The sequence below is a fragment of the Balaenoptera borealis genome, assembly GCF_965194805.1.
Source record: "Balaenoptera borealis genome assembly, chromosome: 3".
In the NCBI taxonomy this organism is placed as follows: domain Eukaryota; kingdom Metazoa; phylum Chordata; class Mammalia; order Artiodactyla; family Balaenopteridae; genus Balaenoptera; species Balaenoptera borealis.
In genome coordinates this window covers 33,027,463-33,048,749 of record NC_138866.1, presented here as the reverse complement: position 1 = coordinate 33,048,749, position 21,287 = coordinate 33,027,463, and the positions used below count along the sequence as shown (strand labels likewise).

Below are 21,287 nucleotides of genomic sequence, written 5' to 3'. Positions count from 1 at the left end.
TCCAGCTCTGGTTGCCCTGCGCACTACAAGGAAGAAAAATAGAATAATGAGCCACGTCGTTGGAGAGTGTCACCCGAGCAGCTCCGGAAGGACGTGGGCAGACGCCTGGCTGGGTGGCTGACTTTCTCTGTTTCTGGTAGAGATTTTATAAATATTCGGGGAGTTTGATCTGAGGCTGGTGGTGGGGAGGCGAGGGGAGCTGCAGAAGGGGGAGATAACTCAGCCCACGGGGGTTCTGGGACCTCTGCGAGGCCTGCTTTTCATTAGCGTCTCCAAGACAACGGCTCATCTGCTGCAGATCCCCTCACTCCCTGCAAAGCATCCTCAGTGCATTACGCCTTTCCTTTAATAGTGAATCTGCTGCACTCAGCCTTCCTCCAAACCCCCTCCCCTCAGCCTGCACCTCCAAGCCTGCAAAAGAGAAGTTAATTATGGGGGAGACTGTAGTCCAACTCTCTCAGGCTGGTGTGGAGAGACAGAGCCACGATCGTCCTGTTCCCAGGGCGGCGATGGGCCCCGGGGCCAGTTGGAGGCTGGTGGTAACGAGTTTGGGGTAACCAGGCTACAGCAGCACCCCAGTTCCTGTTCCTCTTCCGTTTTGCACACCCAGCCTTGACTCTTGTCTTCTCCCTGTCTGACTCGACCTTTCCCCTCCACATATACACATTTATTCTTGACCAAGGCAAGCAGTTGCAGACTTCCCAAGGAACGACCTCGCCAGTCATTGTGCCGATGAGTTCCAGATGCCCATGGGAGCACGAGCCCACGTGTGTCTCTGGTTTTCACCAAGGTGTCCAGTGGGTTCTAAAAGGGTGGTGTCAGGGAGGCTGGCCAGAGAAGAACGGGAGAACCGTGTTTGCAAGGCAGTGTGAGAGTGGGCGAGTCCACCCGAAGAGGTGAAGGTTTCACCTTGGAGAGGAGAGAGCCGGGCTGGGTGATCGGCACAGCTGGGGAGGGAATGTGCCCCCAGAGCCTGTAACCCCAGCATCACAGACACTTCTCAGCGTTTACTCCATGGAACTTGGCTTATCTACTTAAAAATCATCTCCCTCTAGCCTGTGGGTTCTGTAGGGCCACAGCCAGGGAACCCTGGTCTCTGCCAAGCGCCAGTGTCAGCATAACACCCATGTGCAGGCGGCCCTCGGTTAATGTCTGTTGAAAGGAGAGCTGTCAGCGGACACACTGCAGGGACTGGGTTTTCTGGGTTGTCTTTCTAGCCTGTCTTTGTGCTCCTGGGCAGACCTGAGCCCCAGTCTTTCCCAGCCCCTCCTTTCCATGGAATGCAGGTCACCCCAGCCCTCCTGAAAGATCTGTACTCAGAGCCATCCCTGGAGGCTGCAACTAAAAAGCCAGAGAAGGCCCTCCCCGGCTACAGATGGAGCAGAACCAGGAACCCAAGGCATGTGGCTCAGACAAAAGCCGCTCCTGCCTTCTCGCTTGTGTTCTTTTTCCCACCGAGATTGGCCCTGGAGGAGCAAACCCCAAGTTCCTCTGCTGCTCTGAGCAGGAAATTCCTGTCAGCTCGTGGGAGACCAACCGGGGGAGATTTCATCACATAGATTCCCCCTGAGATACAGAATCGTATCAAAGTCTTATCTCGGCCCTGGGGGGCCACTGGTCTCCACCACCATCCACTCTGTGCCTCTCTCAAGCAGACCCTGTAAGTCTTTCTCATCCAAGGCTGACGTTAGGTTTTTTAGCAGTCAGCCCAGGAGCAGGGAGGAGTGAAATGATTAAAAACAATTAAGCGTAGCTGACTGGCTTGCATAGGTGGTTTTCCAGTTCACTCTGGCGGCAAAGTTGTAATAAAGAGGCAGAGACGTGCCCACCCCAATGGCACAGATAAGCGTGGGTTAAGGAAGGCAGTGGGATGGAGATCCTCGTTCCTCAAAGTGTGGTCCGGGGGCCTGCAGCCGGGCCATCACCCAGAGCTGGTTACAGAGGCAGAATCTTAGGCCTCTGCTGAATCAGGGAATACGTTTTAACAAGATGGCCAGGGGATCGGAGGCACATTTGAGTCTGAGACACACTGGCACATAGGAAAGAGCATAGGGGTGCTTTCATCTCTGACCTCGTGGATTCTAATTGCAGCTCTGTCACTCAGTAACTGTGTGACCTTAGGTAAGTGAAGCCCTCTCTCTGAGCTTCAGTTTCCTCCCTTTAAAGCAGAAGTGGTGTTGTCTATCATAAAGGGTTGACGTGACCAGGGGCCTGGCACCAGTAGGCTCCAATCCTAGTAAATGTTAGCAGCATAAAATTGCTTGCTCAGAGAACAGTAATATCCTTGGCTTCCGCAAGCCAGCTACCCAGAAGATGGGGTTTCAGCCAGCCGTCTTGCTATTATTTCACTTTTGCGTTTTCTGGGGGAGGGGAGAGAGGGACTTATAGAACTCTGATCATGAACCCTGAAGCCAAGGGTCATAGTGTTTCATCTCCAGTTTCCCCATAAGTGAAATTAGGATGGTGAGTGCCCTTGTGGTAGGGTGGATGCTGTGGGTGAAGGAGCTGGAGGATGTGGACAGGCAGGGCCAGGCTGAGAGGCGGGGCTTCTAGGAAGAGGAGACACAGCCTCTGACTTTGGTAACGGAGCCTTATAAACAGCGCTTTGACCATTTCCCACAGGCAGGTAATAGAGTGTCTGGATTTCATTTCTTTTACCATCTCTGCGTTTCCTTGCGAGACGATAGGATTCTGTTGTGGTTGAGGGGGTAGAGGGTACTAACCTACTCCCCTGTGTCCTGTGTTGGTGATTCTGTAGCTATAGTTCCCTCCACTTTCCCGGGCTAATATAATGGGGCCTGCTGGGACCTTGAGGTCTCCCTGAATGCCGGGCTCATTTTGCAGAGCTGCTTCCCCAACGGTGCTGAAGTTGTTTTTCAAATTAGTTCTGGGGAGAAAAGAGAAGGACAGCCCCTGGGTGTTCCCTGGAATGTGCCGGCTGATGACCTAGGTGAGTCACTGAACCTTGCTAAGCCTCAGTTTCCTCCTGGGATGATAATATTAAGCCTGAAGAAACTCTCTGACGATGCCAGACAAGTCTCTACCCATTCTGGGGATGATGGGATTGCTGGCGGATTAAATGAGGTGATACTGATAAGGAACATGGTCCAGAGAGGGACATGGTCAATACATGTTAGCTGCTATTCTTGTGGTTGTTGGAAGAGGTGGGCCTTGGACAGTTGGCCTCAGCCAAAAAATCACAAATAAGAGAGTGGCCTCCATTTGCAAACAGCAAGCCCATCCTCCCGGCTCCCACGCAGGTCAGCAACTGACCCTCCCCTCCCCCACCTTCAGATTTCTTTCTTTCACCACAGAAGTTGAGATTTGTGGCTCACCAGACGACCCCAGTGAATTTAAAGCTTGAAATGAATACATGCTCAAAACTGCTGGCACGGCCCTGCCCCCATGACTGCCGCAGACCCCTCCCAACCTGGGCCTCTCCGGCCTCTCAAGGGCCAGAGCTGAGCCCTTGAGAAGGTATCTCGTCTGTGCGCGTGCTGGTCCCAGGGGCCCTGCACGGGGCGGACGAGGCTCGTCCTGATCCAGCACAGACTCTCCTCTTCCTGGGTTTGTTAGAAGCCTGACCAGGCCCCGAGTCTTATGACTTCCACAGATGTTTCTGCTTAAGCAGCCCTGGCATCTTTATGGCCTGTTTTTTCCATCCTTGCTTCTCTTCCTCTGTCCCAGCAGCCCTGAATGCAATTTGGACTTCATTTACTTTCTCACGGTTACAGGGATAGAAAAGACTATTTTTTTTTTCATTTTTTCCCTTTTTCCTTGGTCCTTCAAGTGACACACACGCACGCACGCGCACGCCCACGCACGCGCTCCATATGCAGGCGGAGCCGCGCTCATGGTGCGTCTTTGTCCACGTTGCACTGGCATTTATTTTCGCTTCAGACTGAGCCCCAATTCAGAGCCTCCCTCCCTGCCTCCAGCCGCACCTCACATTCACGCCCTGCTTGTCCCCGCATGGTCATCCCGGCGCAGCTGATTAGTGTGTCCTCCCCGAGGCTGCTTCTGAAGTTTCGTGCTAGCCTCGGGCTCTGGCCCGTCCTTCCAGCAAGACATGGACGGCCTCGTGTCTGTCAGGTTCCATGAGTCTGGGAAGGTTTTGCCGCCTGATGGGGGGAGGGCTGAGACGACAGTGACCCCGTATCTCGTCACGCCGCCCAGGCAGCCGGTCTGCCCAGGGGCCAAGGTGACAGCTGTTAAAAGATGGAGCCAGTTTTCCATGGGTAGGTGACAAGCTTGCAACCGGTCTGGCCACTCCTCACATCAATACTTGTAATTCCACCCGGCTTGCTGCCATGGCGGGGTGTTCCCGCTCACCTGCCCTGCAGGGCTTGGGGTCACCTGTCTCAGAATCTGGTTCCCAGAGCAAAGAAAGACTTCAAGTCTTCCACTGAAGGCCACTTGAAGGCCTCTGGAGCTCAGAGCCCTTAATTGCCTCCCAAGACTGAGGAGTGGAGCTGGATTCCTCCTCCAGGCTCCCACCGCGGGTATAGACAGATCTACCTGGAGTGCCGTATGTTGACACCACCTGCTGCCTTACCTGGGTTGCCCATTGTCTAAGAGGTCCAAACCCGCCTTAATTCCTCCATGTCCCTGCAGCCTTTCTACCTGAGTGTCTGATGATAGACACTCAGGGGCTGTTTAGAGCTGAGCTAACCGTCAACAACTGCAGACTCTGGTGAACCATCTTTTGCTGAGCGTGGTGGAGGGGGAGTCATCAGGATGTCCCATCTTCGGCGCCCTCACCATGAGGGGCCTTGCCAGAGGGATGGTGGTGGGCGGCTGAGCTCAGCCCCATAAGTCCTCAGTGACTGTCCCACCCTAGAAGGGCCGGGCAGCCACCGTCCCCTCCTCTCCCCACTGTGATTGCGTTACCACGTACATCGCACCCGTCATCCTTCTCTTCTCTCCGTCCTATTGAAGCAAGTTAAAACCCTGGTTCTTGTTTGTTTGTGTTTTGGAGGCTTAGTCATGACACCCTTTCCACAGTGGATTAAGGGAGGCTGCTCCAAGAAGTCAGACACAGTGGAATGAGCTTGGGCTCCAATAACAGGGTGACACATGCGAGAACTGTGGGAAATGGAGGCTGGAGGAAGCCTGGGAAGCAGGGGCAAGGGATGGATGGTCCCCCAGACCGCTTCCGCTGAGCTGGGCGTGCTGAATGGCCACCATGAGCTACTAGCAGACTCTTGAGGATGCCCCCTTCCGTTTGCTTCACTTGTCACACATTCACCGATAAAGAGGAAGAGGGGAGCTGTTTCCTTGGCTTTTCCATTCGTAAGTCCCTCCAGAATTCCCCTCCAATGTGGACACTTCTCCAGAAACAACTATATGGTAATATCATAACCAGAGATCTTGCTGGTGGTTAAAATCAATTCAACATCAACAGCCTTGTTGGTCTGGCTGTCCTTCCCTGAGCGTTTGCCCCTCGGTGTGTATGTGAGGGGTGGGGAGGTGAGTGGGGGATATGGGAGCTGCTTGTTTCATTTCTGCTGCTCCCCAGGGTCCCCACAACAAGTATCTGGAATAGCATCTCTACCCTCGTTGCTAAGGAGCGCTGGGTTCCTGCTACCATGTGAGGCTCTGGCTCTGCCCAGGGAGATCTTTAGGGATCCCAAACCGCCACTGGGCTTGTAATCCTGAGCCCCGGGGAAGTGGAGCTGATTGGCCAGCCAGATGCCCAACAGAGAGCCCTTCTGTCACCTCCCTTTTCTCCTGTCACTAGTGGATCCCACTGGAGGAATGGAACCTGGGAAACTAGAGCTGTGTAGAGCCAGGCACAGATGCAGACGACAGGTGACTTTCAGATGGTCAAATGGAAGCCCACCCTCCCTGTTCTCTGAAGGTCTCCTTCCCTGAGGGACCTGACCAAGCCCTTCTTTCCAGATGGCTGTGATGTCGTGTCCCCTCCGTACCAGGAGTGAGGAAATGGATGCTTTCCAGGACTTCAAGAACTAAACCCCTTCCCTGCCTCAGGAAGCTCTGCTTTCATGGGCTGATAGGGGAACAGCAAAAACCCCAGGCCTTAATTTCACCATAAATGTGAAGGCAGCGGTGCAGTTGGGGGTGGGGGGGGAGGGCGGGGGGAGGCGTTCAAGGGAAGGGAGAGAGGAGCAAGCAGGTCTTTCTGGAATATCAAAGGGAGGTCTCTGTCACAAGGAGAGGACTGAGTGACCCCAAATCCTGTAAACATATGCATCCCAGTTTTCAAATAATCACCATAGTAATACTAATAATTTTTGGCTATCATTCAGGGAGATCTTTCTCTAAATACATGCTAAGTGCCAGGCACTTAGCATATATTTATGCCATTTAATCCTGTGAGGTACCTATGGGGTACAAGTATTATTATGTAATTTTTCAAATGGGAAAACAAACATTGAAAAGTCAGGTCAATTGTCAACGGTCACGGATCTGAGAAGCGGCCGGATGATAATCCTGACTTCTGACCCAGAGCCCAAAGTCTTCACTAGGATGCTCGTCCACCCAAGTACAGTAGTGACAATATCTACACTGATAATAATAATTGCCTACATTTACAGTGTACTCGCCATGTGCCAGATACTGTTCCAAGTGCTTTATATAGATTCACTTAATTCATTGCCACAAAATTCTGTTTGCTATTATCTCACTGTACAGATGGGGAAACTGAGGCACAGAGCATTTTGACATTGATTTGCTTCTGCAAATGTAAATTGAACACCTCTTGTGTGTTAGGCACCGCACCAGAGTTGAATAAGACATTGATCTTATCCTCTGGGTATCAGCAAGGTCCATGGCCGTGACCAGCAGATTGGGCTCGGGGTGGAATTCCAGAACTTGAAATGGGGGATGGTAAAAATAGGGCATCCTAAGGTATCCTAGAGAGCTGAGCATACCTGGAGGTCTCCAAAGCAGGGACCCAAGCACAGGAGCAAGACAGAATCCCGCTGTCAGACTGAGGTCCAAGGTCAGATCTGGACCAGCAGCAGGACAGATAGAACCAGAGCCATTTTATTCTGCCTGCGGTGGGGTCTTAAAGAGCAGGACTCCAGAGCCAAGCTGCCATGTTCAAGTCCTCACTCTTCTACTCTTCAGCTGCGTGACCTTGGGCAAGTTAATGAGCCTCTCTGGGCCTCACTATTCTCATCTGGAAAATGGGGGTAATAACAGTGCCCACCTCACAGAGTTGTTGTGAGAACTCAATGAACTAATACATGAGACGCCCTTAGAACAGGGCCTGGCCCGTGGTTGGCTCTCAAGCTCTCATCAGCCTGTGATCACTTTGGATCCTTGAGGCTGAGGCAGGCTGAGGCTCCAGATAGGGGCCAAGTTGTCCCAGCGGCAGAGAGAACAAAACTGTAGAAGGAACCAATTAGAAACTGTTCCTGTAGGCTTCAAAGAGAGGGAGAGATGAAATCTGATGGGACAGAGAGGGAATTCACATCCTTAGTGTAACAGGTTGGCAAACAGGCATTGGGCTCTTCCTTCTCAATCACCAGAGGCCAAGATGCAGGCGCCTAGCAGCTGGGCTGGATGGAAGTGGGGCATTTCTCTGGGCTGGCATTTATAGTGTCACCACTGTTATCCAATTATGGGCACGAAGAGAGATTCCCGCTGCCTTTGCACAGTTTCTCAATCACCCAGGACAGGACTATTGATATATTCCCAGCATCCTCTCTATAAACTTCCCCAACCTCAGTCTCTGCCTTGGAAGAAAGACGGGGCTAACCGGGGAAGGTGGTGGAAGGCAGCCATGTCCTGTTTCAGTGAATCTTTCCTAGAAGCCCTGCCTGCTTTCCTAGAAGAGGAGACAGCTGAGCTCATCAGCCAGGGCTGGAACGGCCCAGAAAGAATCCTTTCCAACCCCCAGAAGACCCCTCAGCAGCTTGGGAAAAGAAAGGCTCACTGGGGTGCTTTATTTATGGACGTGGGACTGTCAGACTGGGCAGGGGCGTCTGGCGACACAGTAGAGCAGCTGAGAACGAAAGACGGCCTTTTGGAGGTGGGACAAACATGTTGCCTAAGGGGAATCTTGTGATTGGCCCAGCTCCCCAGCCCCACTCTCTTTAGAGAGCTGACTCCAGGACTTTTCATATGCATCAGAGACTACAATCTCCTCTCCCAGAAACCCCATTAAACTGAGAGTGAGTTAGTGTTCTTCCCCACCTACTTTTAATTTCTCTTACTTCTTTGCACGGTTTAACCATCATATGCATTCCCATGACATTCCCGTTGAACTCATTCTCTTCCATGAAGTCTTCCTCTACTGGCCTCTTCCGGAAGCCTCGGGGCCTCAGCGGATAGCAAGAGGGTCTTAGACTTTGCCTTGAAATGAGAATTTCTTCCTTCTTGACCTTATCATCCAAAGGCTGCTGAAGATGCGTGGGGCCACTAGGATGAGAAGGGGGCGATGGCATGGGAGATGACCACTGATCTGCCCCACCGAGGCCCAGCTTCCCAGTCCTGAAGCACCTGCCCTTCCACCTCGGAGCACATTTCCCTTCTGGCTTCCTCTGGGCTAAAGTGCCAGCGATATGGAAACTGGAGGTGTCTAAGGCACACCCCCACCCCCACATGGCAGCTTGGGTTTCTTGAAGTTGAGCTGAACTGGGAACCAATGACCTAGATTTTGCCCCAGATTCTCGACTGGGAGTTTGCTCAGTGCTCTCCTCTGGCCAAGCCAAGCACAGTGTAAACTACTTGGCATGAGGGGAGCCCTGGGCCTTTGTGCTATTCCCCTCACAATTATCTACTCTAATGGAGCAGAACAGCGACACTGAAAATATGAAACATGGAAGATGATTCCAAATGATGGATGATGCAGACCAGAAGGCATGCTCCCCGTTGCCTTTACTGCTTTACCCTTGCTAATTACAGGCTTCCACAGCTATTAGAGTAACCTTGCCTCTCCTGTCGAAAAGATGACCAAGTCAAAGGGGAACCAGTTAAGGGACCCCGTTTTGTCTGAAAGAACGCATCTGTGAGGAAGTAAGTTGAGCACAGCTATCTTTTTGCATTGGTAGGTGTTTCTGTGGGATTGAGAGAACTTTCAGGGCTGCTCAAGCTTGAGTAGATTGTTTGTCTTTGTGTTCTGAGCAAGGGTTGGAAAGTCAACTGTGATAGAGTTTATCTGGCCCACAAATGACCGATAGCTTCTGAGAAAGGACTAAGTGACTTATGACCAGGACAATGAAGCAGCCTGAGTTAGTCTCCCCAGTATGTACGAATTGTTACCTACAATAGCAAAAAAAAAAAAAAAAAAAAAATAGCCACAACCTAAATGTTCACCCACAGGGTATTAGTTGAATGAACATCTGTATGATGGAAGACTAGGCAGTCATTAGAATTACGGGCTAGAAGAAGGCTTAATCTCACGGGAAAGTGTTCACAACATATCATTAAAGGGAAAAGCGGATTATAAGGCAATATGCATAGAATGTAGCAGTTTTGCAAGAAAAAATATATTTTTTACATTTTTTAACTGGAAGAATACGTATAAAAACGTTAATAGTGCTGTTTCTGGGTATTAAGATTTGGCCCGACTTTTATTTTCTTTCTTGGATTTGTCTCTATCCTTCAGATTTTCCCCCATGAATACATATTATTCCAAAATCAGGAAAAAAATTATATTTAAAAAAAATGATTATCTGAGGAATCAACAGATGTGTTTCCTGTTTCTTATCCCATGTCTATTCTCCATTTTATTTTGAAGATTCAAATCCCTCAGCCCTTCCCACAACAGATACTGATGGAGCAGGAGGCCGAGTGCTTGGTGCTAAACAACAGCACCAAGGTGAGTTAGTCACTGACAGTAACAGCTTTGGAAAGATTTCATTTCCACCTGACACTGGGAATTAATTGTATACAAATCATTTTTTTTTTCTAATCGGGGCCGAGCTTCTCCAAGGGATCTTTAATATGTATAAAGGGGCTCACAGAGGACAATTATAACCCTCAACAGCTGCTCCGTGGGTTTTCAAACATAAGCATGATTCATCCCTTCCCCAGGGCCTTTTTACAGCATCCTGTCCCTTGGAGTTTTGAAAACCTGCTGTCCCAGTGAGATGGGAAGGAGCAGGGAGAGCCACGGCCCTGCTTCTTTTATGGAAGGATGATGAGGGGAATCGGAGAGAACAAAACTGAGGGGCTAAGACAGTCCTGCTTGCTGTGTCTAGTTCCTAGGACAGGGTCTCTCGTGGAGGAGGGACGGCCCAGAGAGCGGACGCAGGGGGTAAGAAATGAGTTCATAGGAGAGAACAGTGGGACCGAGGGAAAGTCCGAACAGAGACAGACATTAGTGCACACCGTTTCTGCCACAGGTTTTAGAGACCCCACCTAGCTTTTAGCTGCTCCTCATCACCACCTCCGACCTAAGCAAAATGGCCTAGACTATCTCCCTCCTCACCACAGGAACCGGCACTACAAGTACTCCTGCTGTCCTGAAGGCACCATTCCTGTGGACGGCAGATCTTACAGTAACGGGGGCACTGCTGCCCTCCCCGGCCGCTATTCCCGCCGCCGACTCCGCCACCCCGGGGGGGTGCCACATTACCCGACTGGGGCAGAGTCAGATGGTGGCTTTTCTCAGTCAGCCTGTCCTTGGAAATTTCATTCCCCTATTGTATTGGAAAATTCCTCTTGTGCCTGTCATTGCACACATCAGGAGACCAAGGTTTCCATTTTCTCAGAAGTAATTAACCAGCTACTGTCATTGAGACCGAGGTTGTTCCTGGAATTTTTTATTCATTCTTTGAAAACTATAATCCAACCCCAAGAGACGAAGTCTGAGGCAGGGGCCTGAGTTCTCCCAAAGCAGAGAAATAAGCTGAGGCTAGGCCCGGCTGTGTCCACACCCTCTCAGCCCCACCACTGAAATCATTTCATGTCATCTGCTCTTGATTGCCTGGGGACACCTAGAGATGGCAGAATAGATAGAGACCGCTGAAGGAAGGGCCAGCTGAGGAGCACTTTCCCTGTAGAATAAGGCTTCCACCACCTTGGCCCTTGATAAGAATCCTCAAATATATATATAAATAAATAAAAGGAGATAGACCTAGATCGACCCTGATGGAAGGAAGTCTATCCTATCCTTGCCAGATCACAAAATAGGGAGATGTTCACTTTTCAGATGACTCACACAGAAATATGAAGTACTGTGTTTTAGGGGGCACAAACCCAACAGATTAAACAGAGGATCTTCACTGTTTCGGTTCCTGGGATTTGCTAAAGCAAGGAAGTCAGCTTGAAAAAATAGATGAGGATCCCCTTTGCCCTAGAGTGCCGTAGCAGGCTCATTCTGATTTTAAATCTAAATTCTCCAGTGCCAGTAGCTTCTGGGGAAGAGAGATCTACTTGTGCACAAAACAGTGCTATTGGTAGGAAATCCTGAGACCCTACTATCTTATTATCAAAGCTGATGAAGGTGAAGCTTTCAGTTGAGCTCACTGTCAGACCATGCAAAACAGACTGACTCAAACCTCTTCATTCATTCCTGTGTCTGTTTAACAAACATCTATTGAACACCTTGTATGTACATGAACCAAATATTGTACACTACTTAACGGTCCCCTCTAGGAGCTCACAGCCCGGGAGGAGGGCATTCAGGGAAACTGAGAAACTACAATAGATTATGGTTAGAGCCTAAAACAACGTAAGAAGAAGCCCCAGAGCACAAAGACAAGGGCTGCTCATTCTACCCACGGCTTCTGAGGCCCTTCACAGTAAAAGAGACTTGTAAGTTGGCGTTGACAATGAGCAGGAGTTTTCCAGGCAGTTGAAGTGATGTTTTCATTGCAGACATGCGTGTGTTTCACTATGCATCTGAGCTCCAGGGAATCAGGATGCAGTGACTGTGACAGTGGATGACAGCCTTCTGGAGAACATATACACCTCCATCCATCAGGAGCCATGGCCACTCTTCGGCAGTGAGCCCGCCCAGGGGGCTGGTGACCCAAAGCAAGCCTTCATGTTTAGTGCAGCCAGAAGACATCTCAGACCAGAGTCCTGAAGCCAGCAGCCTATTCATCCAGGGACGGTTCCTTCTCAGGAAAATGAGGGTCCAGCTCTACTTAAGCATGTAGGCAAATATGCCTGGACAAAGATTAGAAAGGGCTTGCCCAAGGGTGGGTCCAAACTTGCCATGGGTCTCAGTCCTTTGGTTCTGCTCCTCCCTCCCTCTGCCTGTAACCTTCTCACCCAAGCATCTGATGAACATTCACTCAGGGCTCAAGACTCGGTTCAAATGCCACCTCCTCTAAGAAGATTTTCTCAACATTCCCAGATCGAATGGTCATCTCCTTTATTACCATACCCCACCCTTGGCACCTCAGCCTTTTTACCTGTATCAGAAGTCACCGCATTCTTCTATTTACACATCTGTCTCCCTGAGGGCACCATCTCTGTAACCCCAGTGCCTACCTGAGTGCCTAGTGAACTTTTATTGAATGAACGTAGGCTGCACTTGTGTACTGAGCATGCCCTGGAGTCTTTTAATAGAGCAGAAGAGGGCTTCCCTGGTGGCACAGTGGTTGGGAATCTGCCTGCTAATGCAGGGGACGCGGGTTCGGGCCCTGGTCTGGGAGGATCCCGCGTGCCGCGGAGCGGCTGGGCCCGTGAGCCACAGTTGCTGAGCCTGTGCGTCTGGAGCCTGTGCTCCGCGGCGGTAGAGGCCGCGATAGTGAGAGGCCTGCGCACCGCGATGAAGAGTGGCCCCCGCTTGCCGCAGCTGGAGAAAGCCCCCGCACGAAGCGAAGACCCAACACAGCCAAAAATAAATAAATAAATAAAATTAAAAAAAAAAAATAGAGCAGAAGATACTCTATTGCAAAGTCCTTCCTGATAAAAATCATTGAGTGTCTAACACATATAAAAATATCACATATAATGAAACTAAAGTGTGACGGGAAGTAAGTACAGAATTTAGTTTGTGGTGGATCTTGGAGTGTAAACCCCAGCCAGGATCGTGCTGAGACCAGAATTCCTCGGAGCCCCTGGGCCACCCCAAATCAGACAAAATTCTAAACAAGACAGAGCCCCACTGAACAGTTCCACAGTGCTGGGCTCCAGAGTGTTCTGGAAGGTTCTCCTGGGCTGTGCCTCCAGAAGGTCAGGGCGGGGAGAAGCCCCACAGGCCCAGTGCAGTGTCAGTTTCCCCCTTTGCTGTCAGCAGGCATGGAAGAGCCTTGAGGAAAATGGAGTATTATTATTTGTTTGTTTTTACAGTGACTCATCTGTCGTAACTGGGTTAAAGTCCACTTAGAGAAAAGGAGAACAAAAGACCTCCTGTTAGTGCTGGAAGTTTGCCTCTTAAGATATCACTGAGAGGAACTTGGAAGAAAAAAACCCCAGCAGGGCAGAGGAAGCTGCAGGCCTTGAGGAACACAGCGGCACTTTGGAAAGGCAAACACGGCGGCTTTCATCTCCAGCGTGCTATCTGAGCTGGCCGCTCCCTCTGTCGCCCTGTGACCCGCTGTAGCGCTGACCCTCGGATGCCGGCCAGTGCCTTATTCCCACACTCTGTGAACGCAGGGAGGCTGCCAGGAGCTGTGGCAGTGCGGGCAAATCTCCATATCCAACCAAAACGCCAGGCTGAGCATGATGATGGTGATGGGACTAATACCTAGGACTTACTAGCTGCCAGACTGTTCTAACATTATATATCATAATTCATTTCATAATTTCCCCAGCTGCAGCAGAAAGGAGATGCCACGAGGCAGAAATGTGGCTCTGCCCCCTTTGGGAAGCCCACTGGCCTCAGTGTTGCTAGAAGAACCATGGGGCTTGTAGGCTCCCAAAGGCAGTGGGACCAGCTTTCCAAAGGGCATCTTCCAGGGTGCAAACTCAGGCCATCTGACTCCAAGACCCAAGGACTCACCCTTTACTCTCTTCAAATGAAAAAAAAAAAAAGTCCGAGAAAGACACGACTTCACAGTTCTCTTCCCACAACCTGCCTCAGCCCACGCTTACCCCCGATGTTCAACCTGCACCCATGACCTTTATCAGTCAGCTCCATGGAAATGTTATTCTCACCCTTGGCCACCCAGACCATGGGGTGAGTCTGCACCATGATTGCCCATTCTGCTATTGGCCCACTTCACCCTTATTGTAAGAAGCTGGAATTTCTCTGTTCCGTGGCTGTGAAAGAGGGATGGGGACAAGAAAAAGAAGACTAAAAGTCCCAGGTCCTTCCTCCATTCAGAAGCCCTTCACATCACCTTCTTCCTTCCCAGGGGTCTGCTGGTCCTCCAGAGATGAGGCCTTGGCTGTGGGTCCCAGGCCTCTGTCTTGCAGGCTGGCTGGGCCTTCTGGGTCTCCCAATTCAAATAGTCAACACTGATCATTCCATTTCCTGAACAAGACATGTTTTTGGTAATTTCTGATCAATCACCGAGGATTCTTCAACGGAAACCTCAAAATGAAAGTGTTATTATGCTAATCTAGCCTCTCTTTCCTCATGAATATTCATGTTCCATGGCATGCAGCAGAAACCACCTACATGCTGTAGTAGGCACCATAGTTAAGCTGATCCTGTGCAGGGCTGGTCCTCCAGTTTTCTGTGACTTTGAGGGAATTATTCCCACTAACGAGCAAGGCCTCCACAAACAATGGGTTAAGGTGAAGACTCAAAAGAAGCCGATCGAATGCTCTTTGGGATACTTCTCACTTTGGCTAGTCTCCCCGGGATCAGGCCCCTGGTGGAATCACAGGAGATTGAGGGCTTAATAAAACCCTGGCTTTGGGCCAACAAGCTGGTGGCCCCTTGAATTTCCCAGGTCCACCCAAGTGGCATAAACACTGGACTGGGAATGTGAACCACTTAGCTGGTCCCACAAGAGCCAGTCCTCAGTAGGTAAGAGCCTGAGAATCGCTAGCTCCCAGCGCTCGTGGGGCATAGGCAGGCCCAATCCCGGAAGTACAGCATGACTTTAAGGTAATGGTCCCCACGTCTGCACTCTCTGGGGCTGCAGCTGGGGGGCTTTGCAGACCACTTCCACCATTGTGATCTCTAGGATTCTCTTCCTTTCTTGGCCCAATAAAACCGAAACTCACCACCGGAAGTGACCAAATCACCCTCTCAGTGGGCTGTCCTTGATTATTCTTTTCATTTAGAGATCATTTTGCTTTTGAGCAAATGGTTGGATCTTGCACAGCCCAAAGCATAAGGATTGGGGGTATTGCCCTACTTCAGGGCACTAGAGAATTTCTTGTGTGAGGGAACCCACAAAAAACAAGTGGAACAACTGCATGCTTTCTTGAGTTTGGCAATTTTGTTTTTTCCTAGATTCAGCATTTGCTCGGGACCCTTAAGGACTCAACAGAGAAAGCTGCCTAGATGCCCATGTGGTCCAGGACTGAGCAAACAAAAGATCCATTCCTGAGCCCCACAGCCGGCTGGCCCTTAGAATCCCTCTGGGATTATCCTGCAGTCACCCCCTGAAGCATCAGACTCTGTAGTTGGTCTCATAGCCAAGTTTCACCAGCAACTTGGGGGGCCTGGCAAGATGTGGGTGATTTAAGAATGGCCTAACAGCGGAAGGGGTGGAGCCAGATACAGCACCTCCCACCCCGACTAGCTTTGTGACCCTGGTTGGCAGCATTTTTCTCATCTTGGCCACAGTGTCTGTGGCCTATAAATATAATGATGATAACTACCACCAATTTTCCCCTAAAGGAGGCTGAGAGAGTGAATTAATTAATGTTTATTGAGCACTTGGAGTTCTTTGGAGAAAGGCCTTTATAAATATAAGGAATGATTAAAGGATATCAGTTTGCCAACTCTCAGAGGAAGTACTTAACGGGATCAGGGGTGAATATCTTGATGACTGAGTTTCATTCTTTCTTCAAATATGCACCAGGCTCCCATCACTCAACTTTGCTATCCACTCTTCTTGTTATCCTGGTGTTTTTCATTTCCATATCATAGTAGGGTCCAACAGATGTTATCCACCAATCCTGCCTACCCACTGCCTCCTTCCCGTACACCAGCCTCTGTCCCCTCCACTGAGGTTACCAAGGCTACCAAATTGTCAAGCCCAATGGCTTTTTCTCATTCTTTATTTTCCTTGCCCTTTCTGGAGCATGATACTGGTCACTACCCCCTCCTCACCCTTGAAAATCTTATTCTGCGGTATCCTCAAACCCAACCAGTCTAAACTGAAGTCATCATCGTCCCCAAGCCAATTCCTACCCTAATTGCCCTATTTCTCTTCACCATTCCCGTGGGGCCCAGCCTCCAGATCTCCCTCTCCAATGCCACCCCTCAGTGCAGGCCCTCATTGTCCCAACCTGCTTGGTCCTTGCAAAAACCTGTCCCTGGCCGGTGGAACCTCCAGACTCTAGGCAGGTGTGACGTGTATGTCCCTGAACTGGTCTCTACACCATCTTGGCCTCTGGCTATTCTGTTCCCAAACCCACCTAAGTCTCCTGCCGCCTTCCTGTTTTCTGCTCCATGCACGACGGGACATGCTTGTCCACCTTCCTGCCTGGTTCCCAGACTCAGCTTGCACTCTTGCTCCCAAAAAGCTGTCTGAACCAACTGAAAGTCTAGCAACAGAGGTCCCTTTCTAGGATACCATGAAAGACATCCCCCCAACAGACACAGACACATAGATACTTGCATAGATAGCCACACACAGAGGCACACAAACATACAAAGAGATGCAGGTACACACACAGGCCCACACAGACCTTCAGGCAAAATACACAGACACATACACACTTGTATAGACATACACAAACACATAGATACTCAGTTATAGACACAGACATACACATATGGACATGCACAGAGGCACACACACAGACACACACACCCAGTAGGCATGCACATAATGACACACACAAAGGCACAAATGTGTATACACACATATCCATTTTTGCTGCATTCCCAGCATCCTGACAGACTGAACTGGTCCCCCTATTGCTGACTTTCTCCATTCCCATCTGTATTAGTCAGGCTCTCCAGAGAAACAGAACAAATAGGATATATAATATCCTATTATATGGTTATATATACCTATTTCTCTCTCTTTCTCTCTCTCTATATACATGGAATTGGGTCATACAAGTATGGGGGCTGGCAAGTCTGAAATCTGCAGGGCAGGCCAGCAGGCAGGAGACACAGGGAAGAGTTGATGCTGCAGCGTGAGTCAGAAGGCAGTCTGGAGGCAGAATTCCCTCTTCCTCAGGGAACCTCAGTCTTTTGTCTTAATGCCTTCAACTGATTGGACGAGGCCCACCCACATCATGGGTGGTCATCTGCTCTGTTCAAAGCCTACTGATTGAAAAGTTAATCTCACCTAAAAATTACCTTCACAGAAACATGTAAACTGCTGTTTCACCAAATATCTGGGTACCATGGCCTAGCCAAGTTGACACACACAATTAACCATCACACCACCCACCTGGTAAGCCAGCGCACATATAGATCTCTTAAACATCACTCTCATCACAATGGTCCCCTGCTCTAAAACCTAAACACCTTCACCCCTGACTCATAGCAGATACAAGGTAAATACTTGTTGAGTAAATGAATAATGAATAGCCTTGGTGCTGGGCACCGCTCAGCTCAAGGCAGCAAACCATTGTGAGAGCTCTATAGTGCACTTTGCCAGGAGCTGAGGATCCAAATAGCAAAAGCCACTCTACGTGTCACTTGTCTTCTCCTCCACCTTCTCAAGGCCAGGCCCGTGCAGCAGATGTCTCTAATCCCCACAGTACTTTAGACAAAGCAGGCCCTCAATTACTTGTGGATTAATTAATTTGATTCCTTTTTAGTGATCTCTATATCAAATTTACCTGCGATTTTAGGGCCTCGTTATGAAATTATGAATTGCCGTACCAGTCTGTTTCCACTTTTATTTTTAAGGTGCAGATGTTAAGAGGTATTTTCATACTCAGGAAGGGGATATATACCCCAGAACATTGACCGTGGTCTCTAGGGGTGGAATTGTGAGTGGCTTCTATTTGATTTTTTATTCTTTTCTGTGTCTTCCAACGTGTCCTCCGTGACCATGTGTTACTTTTATAACCGTAAGAAACAGGACCTGTTTTTTCTTTCATCTTTTCCTTTACGAGTATGAGGAGATTGGGGTCCTGCTCTCGGTACTTTCTGGGGGCCCTCAGCATATCTACTTAGCCTTTGAAAAGAAAGCGTTCTGGGACGTCCTTGTAAAAATCCATGAGGTCATAAAAGGTAAAGTGAACTGCAAACGGTTGTTCTGTTTTGATTATGTTCAAGTGTCAGGTAACATGGAACTTTTAATAAAAGCCTTCGGGGAGTTAAAGATTACGGCTGCTGTGAAACTGTCGTCGGGACAGAACAGGGAACCCAGGTACCCACGTCTCGCCTCGGGCCTCTCCTCCAGGCCTGCCGGTCGCCTATCAGCCTGTTGTCAGGCCGAGTCTTGCCAGGGGAGCACCACCCAACCGTGGGGGAAGCGACTGTTCCTTGAACTTTGCTTCAGGCCCCGCCTGCTGGGGTCTCGGGAGGGAAGCGTTCACCTCTAGCCCAAATGAACTGGAGCTTCAAAAAAATATCCACAGCCTCAGGCCCTGAACTTTGTATTTCTTAGACTGCCAGAATCCCTGGCTGCGAGGGACTCCCAAAGATGGGAAGGGGAAACCGGAGAGCCCGAGGAACGCAGACTCCTTGTGGCTGGAGAGTCTGAGAGCGGCCTTGGACGTGGGACCAGGTGTACGGGGAGCAGCTAGGCTAGTGTGCGAAGGCGGGTGACCCAGACCGGGAGGCCAGGGCCGCTCCGAGGCTGCCATTCCAAGAAACTCCCCCTGCACCAGGCCAAGTGTGTGAAATCCCCCTCATTCTGGACAGGAGCCTGCACAAATTGCTGGAGTTTCCAGTGTGATATTTGATAAGTGCAAATGGGCTGAAAATGTTCTTGAGATTTTTCAGTTTTGTACAATTAGTGGTGGCCGCCGAGGCCCGTCTCACCGCCTACAGCATCCCGCCAGTGAAGGCAGTTTGTCCTGGACCACTTCGACCCTGCAGTAAGGCCTGCAGAGGAAAGCAGAGCCCAGTTCCACATCCTAACAGGCGCACACCCCCTGCAGCCCTTCCTGGGCCCTGTCCAGGCAGAGAGACAGCAGTGGCCCCCAAAATGCCCCAGGGGCAGCACGATGGCCCCCAGACAGGCTGCCCTCTTTGCTCCCTTTTAGTCACCAAATGTCAGAGCTGGAGGGAATCTTAGGACCCAACCTCCTCACTCGGGTTCAAGCTCCCTGACGGCAGGGCAGGGCCGGCTCTGGGCTCTGTACCTTTGGGTTCCCAGAGCCCAGCACACAGTAGGGCTCCATTAATAAGTAGTGAGTGAGTGAGTGAATGACGGGATTGGCTCCTTTGTTCTCATTTTACCTTCACAGAGTGACACTTTGGACAGGTCGCATCTTACTCTGTCCCCTCAGCTTGTCGGTGGAATGCACCCGCTGCCGTGTGTCCCCTTCCCTCCTCACGGAATCCGTGGCATGGAGCTGGCCACACCGGGCAGCTCCCCACGTGCCCCCAGGCTGGCTGGGGCAGAGGCCTCGTCCCTGTCACAAGTGTCTCAGGAGCAGCGTCCATAGCAAGGATTTACTACCATCAGGCTCTGCGCTCGTTTCCTAGGGCTGCTGTAACAGTATCACAAACTTGGTAAAGCTTGGCTTAAAACAGCAGCCATTTATTTTCGCACAGTTCTGGAAGCTAGAAGTCTGAAAACAAGGTATCGCAAGGTTGTCTCCTTCTGGAGGATCTGTTCCAGGCCCCTCTCCCAGCTTCTGACGGTTGCCCACAGTCGCTAGCATTTCTTGGTCTATAGCTGCATCCTCACCCCAATCTCTGCCTCCATCTTCACATGGCATTTTCCCTGTGTGTCTCTTTCCTCTTGTTACAAGGACAGCAGTCATGTTGTATGAGGGGCTCAGCCTACTCCAGTACGGCCTCATCTTAACTAATTACATCCACAATGACTCTATTTCCAAATAAGTTCATGTTCTGAGATTCCAGGAATGATGTGAATTTTAGGGGGACACTATCCAACCCAGAACAGCCTTCCTACCCCCTCGGCAAAGTTCTGTCTTGTTCTTCACCTCCCCATGACCCCACAACCTCACTGCCCTTTCCTTTAGCTAGGGGTGTGGGCTTCTGGAACTCAGTCTCACCTAGTCTAAGCAGCAGTTGGGAGGTAGAGGGGAGGAAGGTGCCTGGCACTGTTTCCCCTCCTTGGACATGGGCCCTCTGCGTCTCCTGTACTCCCAAGTCTGAACTGTAAGGCAGTGCACTCAGCTCACACTGCATATTAGAAACACCCAGGAAGCTCTTCAGGCTCATGGGGCACTAAACACACACCCAGGATTCTGGCTCACTGTGTCGAGCTGGGACCTGGCCTCGGTATTTTTCAAAAGCTCACCAGGTGATTCTAATGTGAAGCCTTGGACGCGAACAACTCTCTCCTTAGCAAAGGGAATGCAGCCCCCTCCCCGCATTCACCAGCAGTATGGGTTTCTGCAGCTCACTGCCTGGCGGGGCCCCGAATACCCATTAGAAAACTCTCCCACCCCGTTCCCAGGCAGCGGGAGAGTGCAAATATGTACATACTTTGCGGGGGGATGGGGGGGAACCAAAACAGACAGCAGAGACAAAATTTCCTTGACATTTCCTGTTTTAAAGTTTGAATTTTGCATCCTCTTCTAGAATATAGCTATCTTGTTTTACAATTTTTTTGTAAATTGATTTATTTTTCCCCTCCAGAAATATCCAAGTGTAGAAATGAGGCTCCAGAAAGATGTGCCATGTTTATACTCCTTGACACATTATTAGTTTCCCTTGAGTTTCCTGACTTTGAAAAGCCCGGCCACAGAGTTAGAGGGAACAGCAGCCGATCTGTTTAAACTTTGGAAGGAATTGCATCTTACAGAGGAAAGCCTGTGCCCCAGAGAGATTACGGCACTCACCCAAGATCACACAGTTTGTTATTAACTGAATGGGAACTATACCTCAGGACCCACCTTTTCCACTGCACTCACCTATGTCAACTGTTGACTTGCTCTGTCACCTTGGATAGATCTCTTTTCCTCTCTGTGTCAGTTTTCCTGCCCATAAAATGCTGATGCTATCTGTCCTACCTCAGATGAGAGGGTGTGTGTGGAAGCACTTTAAAATTATATGTAAATGGACTTCCCTGGTGGCGCAGTGGTTAAGAATCGCCTGCCAATGCAGGGGACATGGGTTCAATCCCTGGTCCGGGAAGATCCCACATGCCACGGAGCAACTAAGCCTGTGGGCCACAACTACTGAG

At 50.2% G+C, this 21,287-nt stretch overlaps 1 protein-coding gene across 2 annotated transcripts in view; it reads left to right on the top strand.

Annotated features, from left to right (window-relative positions):
- The window catches only part of RAD51B (RAD51 paralog B), a 734,492-nt gene extending 721,694 nt beyond the window's left edge, over nt 1-12,798 (top strand). For both annotated transcript variants that reach the window (XR_014242387.1, XR_014242388.1), the window contains exon 13: nt 6-12,798. The gene's annotated coding sequence lies outside the window, so the exon portion shown is untranslated. The remainder of the gene's footprint in view (nt 1-5) is intronic.
- The last annotated feature ends 8,489 nt before the right edge of the window (nt 12,799-21,287 follow it).